The following is a 14,930-nucleotide window of genomic DNA, read 5'->3' as shown; positions in this document are numbered from 1 at the left end:
TCGTGGAGGCCACGAAGTCAAACCAGATGTGTACTTTGCCCCTCAGTAGCTTATGAACTAACAGGAGATAAAACATGACCCAGATACCTTCTAATCAAGGCCTGAAAGCTAGTGATGAAGAACTAAATGTAGTTAGAGAAAGGGAGATTGTTTCTGGCCGAGGAAATCAGAAGCAGCTTTGTTGAAGAAGTGGTATCTGAACTAGATTTGAAAGGGTGAGTCTGAGTTGAAAATGCAGAAGAGGAGAGGCAGGTTCTGGGGCGGGTGGTGGGGTGCATTTCAACAACCACAGCAGACTGCCCAGTGGTTTGCTGTGGGGGATGGTGTGGATCAGAAGCACAGACCAGTGGACACACTTGGGTCAGATGGAGGCACCTGTCTCTCCCCATCTTCCATCTTCCCTCTTCCCACCCCCCAGAAATGTCCAGTTCCATCCAACATGCCTACCCCTTTTCATGCATCCATGCATGTACACATTTTTCTTTGTACTCAGAATGCCCTACCTGGCAAAAATTCCCAGCCTTCAAAATGCCCCTCAGAGATCACTGCTTCTGGGCAGCCCACCACCTCTGGGCCGTTCTGCCTCTTTATTGCACCTGTTGTACCATGATGACATTTTTCCTGTCTGCCTCACCTGTCTGCATTCCTTAGGGAAACTTGTCTGCCTTTGAAATCGTCAGCGGAGTTTTTGAAAGGGCAGATCAGGTCTCCACCCCAGGAGATCCGATTCTGCAGGTCTGCGGGGACTAAGGCATGGCAGGGAAACTGCCCACCATCTCAAGGGTGAGGCTAGGAGTTGGCTAGTGTGTATGTATTCCATCCAGAAATATTTAGTAAACGTTCGCCGAATGAAATAAACACACAAGAAAGCATGAAGCATAATACCCACAGGGTAAGCCAGTCAGGATTAGAGGATGAATACATTATTAGGCCGGCTTTGCTGCTGTGGTTATCCTAAAACAATAGGGTTTAGGTTGTGCGTCTGTGTGTATATGTATTTTGTTGTTGTTTTGGGGTTTTTTTGAGACAAGGTGTTGCTTTCTCACCCAGGCTGGACTGATCACGGCTCACTACAGCCTCAAACTCCCAGACTCAAACGATCCTTCTCCCTCAGCCTCCCCAGTAGCTGGGGCTACAGGCAGGTACCATCAAGCCTAATTTTAAAATGTTTTGTAGGTGGGGCTCGGTGGCTCACCGCTGGAATCCCAGCACATTGGGAGGCTGAGGCGGGTGGATCACCTGAGATCAGGAGTTTGAGGCCAGTCTGGCCAATGTGATGAAACCCCGTCTCTACTAAAAATACAAAAATTAGCCCGTCACGGTGGCACATGCCTGCAATGCTAGCTACTAGTGAGGCCAAGTCAGGAAAATCGCTTGAACTCAGGAGGCAGAGGTTTCAGGGAGCCAAGAATGCACCACTGCAGTCCAGCCTAGGCAACGGTGAGACTCTTTGTTTTGGGTTTTTTGTTTGTTTGTTTTTTAGTGTTTTGTAGGGACAGGGTCTTGCTCTGTTGCCCAGGCTAGCTCTGAACTCCTGGCCTCAAGCAATCCTCCCGCCTCAGCATCCCAAAGCACTGCTACTACAGGTGTGATTTGTGTTTGGCCCTTAGAGAGATATTCTATGTGATTGGTAGTAAAATGAAACAGACATCGTTCTTGAAGGATATGCACAGTCAATCTAGTTGTCATTTGATTTGCAAGTAGCCCAGGAATGGGGACTCCCAGGGTTGTGGTGCCACCTTGGTACACTTGACCTCTGTTATTTGTACTAGTGTATAACAAGAGACAGACGAGAGACACATTCCAGCCTGATCTCAGTGAGGGTCTTGATTCTGTCCTGTTTGACATTTTTATTGACTTTCTACTGTTTGAGGGTCACACCAAAAGGTTGAGTCCAAAGAGGTCCAGTTGGTGGTCCCAAATAAGTGGTTCTCAACCGAGGGTAGTTTTGCCCCACAAGGGGCACTTGGCAATGTCTTGTCAGGACTTGGGATCACTACTGGCATCTAGTGCGTAGAGGCAGAGATGCTGCTGGGCATCCTCCAGCCACCCATGTCAAAGGATTATGTTCTGAAATGTTGGTTGTGAAATCGTGCTCTGGATGACAAGGTGTGCCTCTTTTTCTCCCTGGAGGAAAATGCTCATTATTTCTGCTCTGTGAGGGCAGGAGCCTTGTTTCTTTTGCTTCCTGACCTTCTCCCCTAAGCTGTATGAGAGCTGTTTCTCTGACACCTGTAGCAGTGTCTCATGCACATGGTCAGTGCTCAATAAATATTTGTGGGATGTTGTCGAAGGTAGCTCTCCCCTTTGGTAGGTGTTTTGCTATTACAGACAGTGCTGCCTTGAACCTCATAGAACATAACATCTTTATGGCCATCTAAGTTTTTTTAATTTTGGAATCCAGGAAGTAGAATTACTGGGTCAGAAAGCACATGTATTTGAAATTTTGTCAGATATATTTGTAAAAAGTTGTTGAGGATATTCAGCCCGGCCGGGCACGGTGGCTCACGCCTGTAATTCCAGCACTTCGGGAGGCTGAATGGGGCAGATCACTTGAGGTCAGGAGTTTGAGACCAGCCTGGACAACATGGTGAAACCCCTTCTCTACTAAGGATACAAAAATTAGCCAAGCGTGGTGCTGCACACCTGTAATCCCAGCTACTATGGAGGCTGAGGCATGAGAATCGCTTGAACCTGGGAGGACGAGGTTGCAGTGAGGCAAGATTGCGCCACTGCACTCCAGCCTGGGCGACACAGCGAGACTCCATCTCAAAAAACAAACAAAATGGCCGGGCACGGTGGCTCATGCCTGTAATCCCAGCACTGTGGGAGGCCGAATCACTTGAGGCCAGGAGTTCCAGACCAGCTTGGCCAACATGGTGAAACCCCGTCTATACTAAAAATACAAAAGTTAGCCGGGTGTGGTGGCACATTCCTGTACTCTCAACTACTTGGGAGGCTGAGGCAGGAGAATTGCTTGAGCCTGGGAGGCGGAGCGGCTGCAGTGAGCCGAGATCCTGCCACTGCACTCCAGCCTGGGTGACAGAGCTGGACTCAGTCTCAAAAACAAACAAACAAAAACAGACCACAGTGACACATTTTACATTATGACGTAGTACGCATGTATATAAATATTTGCATACATAAATGAAAAGTTGATGGAACTACTTAGCATTCCTATGTAAATGCCTGCTGATTGTATCTATTCTTCATTTCTACATCACTTTTTTTTTTTTTTTTTTTTTTGAGACAGAGTCTCACTCTGTCGCCCAGGCTGGAGTGCAGTGGCGCGATCTCAGCTCACGGCAACCTCCGCCTCCCAGGTTCAAGTGATTCTCCTGCTTCTGCCTCCTGTATAGCTGGGATTACAGGCACACGCCACCATGCCTGGCTAATTTTTGTATTTTCTGTAGAGACGGGGTTTCACCATGTTGGACAGGCTGGTGTCAAACTCCTGAACTCAAGTGACCCGCCCGCCTCGACCTCCCAAAGTGCTGGGATTACAGGTGTGAGCTACTGCACCTGACCCTAATCTACATCACTTTAAAAAAAATACTAGTCATAATTTTTGTATCCTTAGTAGAGAAGAGGTTTCACCATGTTGGCCTGGCTGGTCTCAAACTCCTGTCCTCAAGTGATCTGCCCACTCTTGGCCTCCTGAAGTGCTGGGATTACAGGCGTAAGCCACCACGCCCAGCCTGTATCACTGTGGTTTCTGGTCAGAAAGGTCTGAAAGACACTTAATACAAACATATTACATAAATTGTATATGTAAGACATAATTTAGAAAAAATGTCAATAGTGGATTTACTATGAGAGCAAAATTGCAGACATGTTGATAAGCACAATGCTTCTTTTCCCTTTCTTGTCTTTCTGTAGGAAAGCAACTAGAAGCCATTTGTGTCAAGGTAACGTCTGGAGAAACAAAAGGTCAGGAATGGCCAACGTCCCTACTGGCCGCAGTCCAGCCCCAATCTGCAAGACAGAGCCAGCCGCCCCGGGGGAATTCCCGCCTGGTGGGACTCCACGTCACCAGCCCCCAGCTGCTCAGGGTACAGCCCCTCGTGAGAACTGCGCCACAGTCACGTTTCCTACATCAGCCTCCTGCTCAGGGGTTTGTACAGAGACCACTGCCAGCCCTCTAGGCAGTCCCTGCAAAGAGAGTCCCAGCCCCCAAGGCTCCGAATGGACAGGGCACCTTGTTGACCCCTTTGTTGGCCTCCAGTTTGCCGACTGTAACGTTTCATCCAGTTCAGGACGTTTATTTATTTCCAACTTGCATACAAAACATACTGAGAAACTAAAACCATCGTTGAAAGTGAACACATGTTGAGACGGGTATCTCGACCTGCCAAGTATAAAGCTAAAGATAAGTTCATAAAAAGGGATGATTTGGCCGACGGTCATCTGCCAGATTCTGATGATTATTCAGAACTCAGTGTGGAAGAAGATCAGAGCTTTAAGTGTCAGACTTGTAAAAAGTCATATATAGGGAAGTGGGGACCGGCCCAGCATTTTAAACTTAATCCAGGCCATGGCCAGCTGGACCCTGAGATGACGCTGTCTGAGAAAGCCAATGGGAGCACCCTCCGGGGGCACACAGAGGAAAGGATGCTCAGCCTGACCTCCCCGGGGCTGTCCATGCCAGCGGCTCCACGTGAGCAGGGGGCCCGCTCCTGCTTGGTGAGGGAGTCAGCATGCGGTGGCCTGCAGGTAATGTTTGCATCTGGGTGTCATTTTCGTCCATTCTCACACTGTTATAAATACCTGAGACCAGGTATTTTATAAAGAAAAGAGGTTTAGTTGGCTCACAGTTCCACAGGCTGTACAGGAAGCATGGTGCTGGCATCTGCTCGGCTTCTGGGGATGCTTCAGAATCAGTCACGGTGAAGGCAGAGTGGGAGCAGGCACATCACATGGCCACAGCAGGGACAAGGGGGGTCGGGGGAGGTGCCACACACTTTCTTTCTTTTTTTTTTTTTTTTTGGAGTCTTGCTCTGTCGCCCAGGCTGGCGTGCAGTGCTGCGATCTCGGCTCACTGCAAGCTCCGCCTCCCGGGTTCACGCCATTCTCCTGCCTCAGCCTCCCGAGTAGCTGGGACTACAGGCGCCTGCCACCACGCCTGGCAATTTTTTGTATTTTTAGTAGGTACGGGGTTTCTCCGTATTAGCCAGGATGGTCTTGATCTCCTGACCTCATGATCCACCCGCCTCAGCCTCCCAAAGTGCTGGGATTACAGGCGTGAGCCACCGCGCCCGGCCAGTGCCACACACTTTTAAACAACCAACCAGCTATCATGAGAACAGCACCAAGGGGATGGTGCTAAACCAATGAGAGATTGGGTGGGGACAGATTCAAACCATATCAGTCCTTATTCCTGCCTCTGCCTGCCCATCATCCTTAAGTTGACCTTTACAATGCCTGATGGGGACTCGGGCGAAGGCTCAGGCAGGACCAGAATCATTCTAGTGGAGGATCTCAGACCCCTCATGTTGTCTGCACTGCTGCCGAACAGGCTGGAAGATGCATGTCTGTGTGTCAGCATGATTTAGTGAGCAAATCTGATGGGAACGCAGCCATTTCTTTAGGTTTGGTCAGTAAAACCAATGGCAGTGCACTCTTGGCTGACGCTGCCATTACAGAGGGTGATGTTGAGAAAGGCAGTCCCTGGGGGTGCTTCTGGTGTGTCAATAGCCCCTGGCTGCTTAGCATGTCCTCTCCCTCCTGCCCCTTCTGAAACTCCCGATAAAGCAGGTGTGAGTCGCTGTAAGTTTGCATTATCATATCAAAATTTTTTTTCCAAAATATTTTACTGTAGTAAAATATACATAGCATAACATTTACCATCTTAGCCATATGTAAGTGTGTGGTTCAGGGGCACTAAATACATTCACGATGTTGTACAGCCATCACCCCCACACATCTCCAGAACTCTTTTCATCTTGTGCAACTAAAACTCTGAGCTTCAAGTTGGGGTAAGTGGCGGGGGGGGGGAACTAAAACTGTCCCCATAAACACCAACTCTCCATTCCCTTTTTCCCCAACCCTGGCAGCCACTATTCTACTTTGTGTCTCTATGATTTTGACTACGCTACTTTCTTCACAGAAGTGGAATCACAGAATATTTGTCTTTCTGTGACTGGCTTATTTCACTTAGCACAGTATCCTCAAGCTTCAGGGGTAGAAAGTGTCTGAATGTCCTTTAAGGTAGAGTAAAATTTCACTGTGCATACCACATTTTGCTTATTCATTCGTCTGTCAATGGACACTTGGGTTGCTTCCACCTTTTGGCTATTATGAATAATGCTGCTGTGAACACAGGTGTTCAATTACCTCCTTGAGACCCTCCTTTCAATTTTTGGGGGTATATATCCAGAAGTAGAATTGCTAGATTTTAAGTGGAATTTTCATTTTCTTTAGTTCCTTTTCAGACTGTTCATTGTTAGTATTTAGAAATACAGCTATTTTTGTGTATTGACTTTTTTTTTTTTTCAGTCTCGCTCTGTTGCCCAGGCTGGAGTACAGTGGCACAGTCTGAGTTCACTGCAACCTCCACCTCCCAGGTTCAAGTGATTCTCCTGCCTCAACCTCCCAAGTAGCTGGGACAACAGTCACGTACCACCAGTAATTTTTTATATTTTTAGCAGAAACAGGGTTTCACCACGTTGGCCAGGCTGGTCTTGAACTCCTGACCTCAAGTGATCAGTTCACCTCCGCCTCCCAAAGTGCTGGGATTACAGGTGTGAGCCACCACACCTGGCCTGTGTATTTACCTTGTATGCTACTACATTGCTGATTTCATTTATTAGGTTTTTGGTTTTTTTTAAATCTGTTTTCTTTTTTAAAAAAGAGACAGAGTCTCGCTCTCTTGCTCTGTCGCCCAGGCTGGAGTGCAGTGGCATGATCTTGGCTCACTGCAACCTCTGCCTCCAGGGTTCAAGTGATTCTTGTGCCTCAGCCTCCCAAGTAGCTGGGACCACAGGCACCCACCACCATGCCTAGCTAATTTTTGTATTTTTTTTGTAGAGATGGGGTTTTGCCATGTTGGTGAGGCTGGTCTTGAATTCCTGACCTCAAGTGATCTGCACACCTCTGCCTCCCAAAGTGCTGGGATTATAGGCATAAGCCACCATGCCTGGCCTCATTTATTAGTTCTAACGTGTGTGTGCACACACGTGCTCTTTAGGCATTTCTACTTATAAGATCCTATCTGCAAATAGAGATAATTTTACTTCTTTCTTTTCAATTTTGATGCCTTTTATTTCTTTTTCTTGCCTAAGTGTGCCGGTTAGAACTTCTAGCACTGTGTTGTATAGAAGTAATGAATGCAGGCATCCTTGTCTTGTTCCTAATTTTAGAGGAAAAGCTTTCAGTTTTCACCATTGAGTGTGATGTGGCTTTTTCATATATGACTTTTACTATGTTGAGGTAGTTTTCTCTATTCTTAGTTTGCTGAGTGTTTTTAATCATGAAAGGGAGTTGAATTTTGTCGGTGCTTTTTCTCCATTAACTGAAAAAATCATACATTTTTGGAAATGGAAATGCAGCCACAAATAATGGCCAGCTTGGGTTCTCCTGGTGTCCACTCGCCCCAGCTGGCCTCTTACACCCCGGGCTCTGCTCCGCTCTGAGGCTGCAGCCCAGACTGCCTGTGCCCCACACTTCCCATGGATGCAGGGTCAGTGCGCCCCTCTGGAGCTGACAGCCCAGCCTGTGCCCAGGGCCTTTCTGCCTTCCCTTCCCACCCTGTCCTGAGAGCTCAGCATGCCCTCTGTGGCCGCGACCCCAAGGCTTGTTTGTTTCTTGACCTGCTCCTCCCTGCCCTGCGCCATACCAAACACACAGTAGGTGCTCACTGGGGAGTGAAGGAAACGCCCACCACTGAGTGGCTGCTCAGGGGCTGAGAACTGAAACTTTGTTTAGGTTTTCTTCTGTATTTTCCTTATAAGTGCCTGGGGTTTAAACTTTTTTCCTAATCTTTATCTTCACAAAGGTTGAAAAAGATCATCTAGCAAAGCCTTTCTTCCCAGCTACATATAAGGAATTTGAAAGTCACATAAAATGGTTAAGAAAATGTGCCAAGATTACCTCAGTAATTCTGGTCTGTGTTCTCAGGAGACCCTGGAAATAAACAATGGTAAGGTACAATCTCCCACAGCAGAAAGAGTTTCACTCAGAGTTAGCCAAAACAAGGGCCAGGCGCAGTGGCTTCTCTGGGAGGCTGAGGTGGGTGGATCACTTGAGGTCAGGAGTTTGAGACCAGCCTGGCCAACATGACAAAACCCTAATACAAAAATTAGCCTGGCATGGTGGTGCATTCCTCTAATCCCAGTTATTCAGGAGGCTGAGGCACAAGAATTCATTTGAACCTGGGAGGCGAAGGTTGCAGTGAGCTGAGATTGTACCACTGCACTCCAGCGTATGCGACAGAACGAGACTCTGTCTCAAAAAAAAAGTCCATGAATGAAGGAAAATGTTTTTAGTAATGATATTTTCCTAGTCAGCCTCATTTTAGCTTTTTCTCATCAAGTGAAATTTTTTTTTCTTAAAGCAATAAATGCGACCGGGCGCGGTGGCTCACGCCTGTAATCCCAACACTGTGGGAGGCCAAGGCGGGTAGATCACAAGGTCAGGAGATCAAGACCATCCTGGCTAACAAGGTGAAACCCTGTCTCTACTAAAAAAAATACAAAAAATTAGCCGGGCGTGGTGGCATGCACCTGTAGTCCCAGCTACTCGGGAGGCTGAGGCAGGAAAATCACTTGAACCTGGGAAGTGGAGGTTGCAGTGAGCCAAGATCACACCACTGCACTCCAGCCTGGGCGACAGAGGGAGATTCCGTCTCAAAAAGAAAAAAAGCAATAAATGCTCTTCCAGAAAACTCAAAAATGAAGATAAGCTAAAAGAAAATGGAAAGCACCAGAATACCAGAATCTTTCCACTCACTGATGATCAGAGTTAATACCTCAGGTACCCTTTTCGTCTTTCTGTTTTTTAGACAAGGTTTCACTCTGACTCTCAGGCTGAAGTACAGTGGTGCAAATACAGCTCCCTGTGGCCTTGATTTCCCAGGCTCAAGCAATCCTCCCTTCTGGGCCTCCCAAAGTGCTGGAATTATAGGCATGAACCACTACGCCCAGCCCTGTTTTCTTCTTTACGTGGGTTTTGGGGGATGGGTTATATAGGAGGCATTTCATTATTGTTTGTGGTTTTTCTGACACAATTCTCATTTCAATGTCACTGTTATCATCAAACTGCCTTTAGCTACATTGGATTTTTTGGGGTTTTTTGCAGAGTCTCGCTCTGTCGCCCAGGCTGGAGTGCAGTGGTGCAATCTCGGCTGGCTACAACCTTGGCCTCCTGAGTTCAAGCAATTCTCCCACCTCAGCCTCCCCAGTAGCTGGGATTACAGGCACCTGCTACCATGCCCGGCTACTTTTTGTATTTTTAGTAGAGATGGGGTTTCACCATGTTGTCCAGGCTGGTCTTGAACTCCTGATCTCAACTGATCCACTTGCCTCGGCCTCCCAAAATGCTGGGATTACGGGTGTGAGCCATTGCGCCCAGCTCCTGCTGTGCTTTAAGCAGAGAGAAAAACACTGTAGTCATAAGAGCTATTAAATACAGTAGATAATTTTAAAACATTTTTGAAACACAGAAAACACATCCTTTTTTGATCTCAGGAAGGAGCAGGAGTTAGTAGGGGAGGCCTGCACCCATCCATGCTTCTGAGCGTGCACTCACACATGCACGCACACTACCACTCATTCACATACACTCACACACACTTGCACTCATGCCCTTTACACTTGCCCTTGCACACTTGCACACACATGCCCTTTACACTGTGCACATTCAGATCCACACCATGTACACTCATACACTGGCACACCCACACATGCATCACACCCCTACACTTGCACTGTCACATACACATACACTGAAGCACATTCACACCCTCATGGTTACACTCACACATGTGCTCACACGCATACACACTCACACCCTCTTTGCATACACACTCCCCCCACTCACTCACCCCAAGCCCACCTGACAGGTGACACACTTTACCTGTGCAGCTGGGATGGCTAGTCCTCTGCCTGCTCTTCGAGGTTCCTTGGGGGCAGCGGCTCATGGTGGTTTTCTCACTGCGGTGTCTTCTGTGGCTTCAGCGTTGCCTAGTGCAGGCTGCCATTCAACAAACGCATTGTCAACAGTCAACCAAAAGAAACCCATTGGCCACCATACCCTGAGGACTAACCCTGAGGCAGATGCCCTTCCAGATGCCCTCAATAGTTTAACTGATTCCATCGCCCCAGCCTCGGAGGAGAAGCACTGCTGCCTATGCACTCCATTTACAGGTGAGACTGGGAGAGGTTTAGGGAGTGGCCAAGTCCCCTGCCTACACAGCTGCCTCCCAGTCTATCTTCTCACCCTCCCCCTTCTCAGGCTAAAATCACACTCAGTGTTTCTGTGGGATCATTTGATCTGGACATTGTCAGAAAAAATTGCACCAGACAAGTTAAACCTTCAAGGAAGGACTCAGTCAGGACTATTGCAATACGGAAGAGAGAAGGAGCTTAACTTTGTTGAAACAAAAGGCTGGAGAGTTTTTAAGTGCCGGGGTGAGATGCTGAGAAGGAACTGGAGACATCAGGAAGAGGTTAGGAAATGCCGTAAAGCTATCTGTGTTGGCTCATTGGAATTTTTCAAAACTGGGAACCTGCCCTTCTACAAAAACTGAAACACAGATGTATCATCTCCTTCAATAATTGCATTTTAAAGGGATGGCTCTGAAGTCTTGAGAAAGACATTCCTGGGTTGCAAAACTAGGAAGAGGCTAGAAGAAAATTTGGGAGAAGATTTGCATCTCAAAGAGGTAGAGAAAGAACTCACAATTGCAAGTTTCCTAAAATAAATCTTCCGTGAAAAAAGGAGGCCTGATGGATGGAACTGGAGGTCATTACGTTAAGTGAAATAAACCAGGCACAGAAGAAAAATACCGCGTGTTCTCACTCACATGTGGGAGCTTAAAACCTGGATCTCATGGAGATAGAGAGTAGATTAGTGGCTACCAGAGGCTAGGGAGCAGAGAAGGGAGATAAAAATAGTTTGATTAATGGGTACAAATAAGTAGGGGTTTTTGTTTTTTTGGAGACAGGATTCTGCTCTGTTGCCCAGACTAGAGTACAGTGATATGATCGTAGCTCACAGTAACCTGGAACTCCTGAGCTCAAGTGATCCTACCACCTCAGACTCCCCAGTAGCTGGGACTACAGGTGCATGCCACCATGCCAGGCCGATTTTTGTATTTTTTGTAGAGACAGGGTCTCACTAGATTGCCCAGGCTGGTCTCGAACTCCTGGGCTCAAGCAATCCTCCCGCCTTGCAAATACAGAGTTTGATAAAAGAAATAAGACCCACTGTTAAATAAATCAGCAGGGTGACTAGTTTACAGTAATCTATTGTACATTTCAAAATAGCTAAAGATAACTTAAATGTTTCTAGCTTAACGAAAAGGCAAATATATAGGGTGATGAATATCTTGATCACAATGATGTGATCTTTACAAATTATGAGTGTATTTAGTAATCACATGTACCCCCAACATATGTGCATCAATTATGTATCAAAAAAAATTGAAACTAAAAAATAAGGAGGTCGAGAGGAAAACTGTAACACCCAGTGAAGCTGAGGGAAACGTGAAGGCTGTCTTAGTCAACAGATTTGCCCTTTTCCCTTTAATCTGCTAATTATCAATTGATACGGTTTGGCTCTGTGTCTCCACCCAGATCTCACCTTGAATTGTAATAATCCTCACATGTTGTGGAAGGGAACTGGTGGGAGCTAACTGAATTAAGGGGGTGGGTTTTTCCCATGCTGTTCTCGTGATAAGTGAATGAGTCTCAGAAGATCTGATGGTTTTATAAAGGGCAATTCCCCTGCACACACTCTCCTGCCTACCACCATGTAAGACGTGACTTTGCTCCTCCTTTGCCTTCCGCCATGATTGTGAGGCCTCCCCAACCGTGTGGAACTGTGGATCCATTAAACCTCTTTCCTTTATAAATTACCCAGTATTAGGTATGTGTTTATTAGCAGCATTGAGAACAGACTAATACATCAGTAACTCCCTTTGAGGACATTTTAGCTGTTTGGAAATGTCTGCTCCTATCTTGATTTTTTTTTTTTTTTTTTTCCTGAGACAAGGTATCGCTCTGTCACCCAGGCTGGAGTGCAGTGGCACGATCTTGAAACTCTCAATATAAATGCCTAAGGTGCAACACTTGGCAGATAAGAAGCCATATGCAGACACATTCTTTTAAAATAACACATCAGTATTTGGTTCTTTCTCATGTGAGAGTCGGATGACTCAGAGCCAACATAAATTCCAAGTGGTATGCAGAAAACCAATGCATAGCTGGAGAGGGAAATGAAAGTTAGTATCTGTAGTAAGGCTGAGTCAATGCAAACGGCCACACGGTCATGGATTCACAAAGATCTGGGTGTCCATCATCCTGCAATCCAACATCTTGCACAGCCTTCAGACGCCAGCTGGCAAATCAAAAGTGGCATATGCAGTAGCAGGAGATCTGTTCACCCTCTATTTCCTCTCATCCCCATGTAGCAATCTGGTGTGATCACATAGCTCACAGCAACCTCAAACTCCTGGACTCAAGTGATCCTACCTCTTCAGCCTCCCTAGTAGCTGGGACTACAGGTGTGTGCCACCCTGCCAGGCTGATTTTTGTAGTTTTTGTAGAGACAGAGTCTCACTAGGTTGCCCAGGCTAGTCTCGAACTCCTGGGCTCAAGCAATCCTCCCGCCTTGCAAATACAGAGTTTGATAAAAGACCTCCTGAGGTCCTATAGAGAGAAGTCTTTAAGCTCCAGGGCAGAGACAATTTGCATTTTTCTCACCACCCACGGAATGCTAACTGGGCAGCCCAGGGTACCCGGGATCTCAGGCCATCGAGTGTCCTTTGAGATGTTAGGAGGAAGCAGAACAGCCAGCTCCCAAATGAAACACGGCAAAATGCTCACCCTTCAAGGGTCTGCTTTTGTTTTGTTTATCTTTTTTGAAATGGTCTCACTCTGTCGCCCAGGCTGGAGTGCGGTGGTACGATTTTGGCTCACTGCAACCACCACCTATTGGGTTCAAGCAATTCTCCTACCTCAGCCTTCCAAGTAGCTGGGACTACAGGCACGCACCACCACAGTCGGTTAATTTTTGTTTTTCGTTTTTTTGGTAGAGACGGGATTTCACCATGTTGGCCAGGCTGGTCTCAAACTCCTGACCTCAAGTGATCTGCCTGCCTCAGCCTCCTAAAGTGCTGGGATTACAGGCATGAGCCACCGCGCCCGGCCTTCTTCAAGGGTCTGAATCCAGCCAGTGTCCTACGTCATACCTGCTTCAGCCTATGCAATGGAGAGAGCCTGAGATTTTATTTCAATAAGAAAATCTACTGAGTTGCATTACATCAAACTAAAAGGGAGAAACACAAATATAAAAAATAAAAATCCAGAAATTCCAATACTAGGCAACCCTCCAAAATGTGGCAAAGCTCTGTGTATATTAAAAATGTATTGAGTCCGGGCACGGTGGTTCACGCCTGTAATCTCTGCACTTTGGGAGGTTGAGGTGGGTGATCACTTGAGGTCAGGAGTTCAAGACCAGCCTGGACAACATGGTGAAACCCTATCTCTATTAAAAACCAAAAAAAAAACTAGCTGGGCATGGTGGCAGGAGACTATTAATCCCAGCTATTCGGGAGATTGAACCCAGAAAGCGGAGGTTGCAGTGAGCCAAGATCACTTCACTGCACTCCAGCCTGGGCGACAGAGTGAGACTCTGTCTCAAAAAAAAAAAAAAGACCATTGAAACATGTGACATCCACCTTTTTGTAATAGTTCCCATGGCCTACACAAATGCATACGAAATGCTTAATATTTTGCTTGCACTATTCTTTTCTGCTGGAAGGGTGGTTCTGATTTAAAAATTATACTTTCCCATTCTTTGCTTTTTCATTAATGCTGTTTTCTTTGCCCCAGGGTTATAGAGTGGAAAGTCCCACAATCTTTTTCTTCTCTATTTTCAGGTAGATGCATTTTATTACTATATTCTATCCATTTATTCCATCTATCCCATTTATCATCTACCTACCTATTATTATCTATCATCTATGTATTCCATCTACCTGTCATTGATCTATCATCTACCAATCTACATTTTTGTCTTGTAGAAAAACGACCTCTTGGCGAGAATGCAAAGAAGGGAACGCTTATACACTGTTGGTGAGAATGTAAAATTGTACATCTTCTATAGAAAACAGTATGTAGATTTCTCAGAGAACTAAAAATAGATCTACCCTTTGACCTAGCAACTCCAGTAATGGTTATCTACCCAAAGGAAAGAAATTATCAGAAAAGACACCTACACTTATATTTTTATTGCAGCACAATTCACAGTAGCAAAATCATGGAATGAACCTGAGTGTTCACTGGATGAAGAAAATGTGGTATACACACACCGAGGAATACTATGCATCTATAAAAAGGAATGAAACTATATCTTTTGCAGCAACATAAATTGAGCTGCAGGTCAATATCCTAAGTGAAATAACTCAGAAACAGAAAATCAAATACCACATGTCCTCGCTTATAAGTCGGAGTTAAAAAAATGGGTACACATGGACCTATAGAATGAAATTAACAGACACAGGACACCTTAAAAAGGGGGAAGGTGGGAGGGGATGAGGGTGGAAAAATTACCTATCTGGTATTACTTTCACTGTTTGGGGGATAGAAAGCCGATCCCCACCACTAGGCAATATATCCATGTAACAAACCTGCACCCTTATGCCCTGAATCTATTTGTTTTTTCAACATTGACTTCCATGGTCACTATTTGTGAAATCACTCCTCATGAAC

General features: G+C 46.1%; 1 pseudogene; it reads left to right on the top strand.

Annotated features, from left to right (window-relative positions):
• LOC129024912 (zinc finger protein 839-like) overlaps window positions 1–14,930 on the top strand; it is a 30,247-nt pseudogene that overhangs the window by 11,870 nt on the left and 3,447 nt on the right.

Source organism: Pongo pygmaeus, chromosome X, assembly GCF_028885625.2.
Source record: "Pongo pygmaeus isolate AG05252 chromosome X, NHGRI_mPonPyg2-v2.0_pri, whole genome shotgun sequence".
In the NCBI taxonomy this organism is placed as follows: Eukaryota; Metazoa; Chordata; class Mammalia; order Primates; family Hominidae; genus Pongo; species Pongo pygmaeus.
Note: the sequence above shows the minus strand (reverse complement) of the source record. Positions and strands in the feature narration are given on the sequence as shown.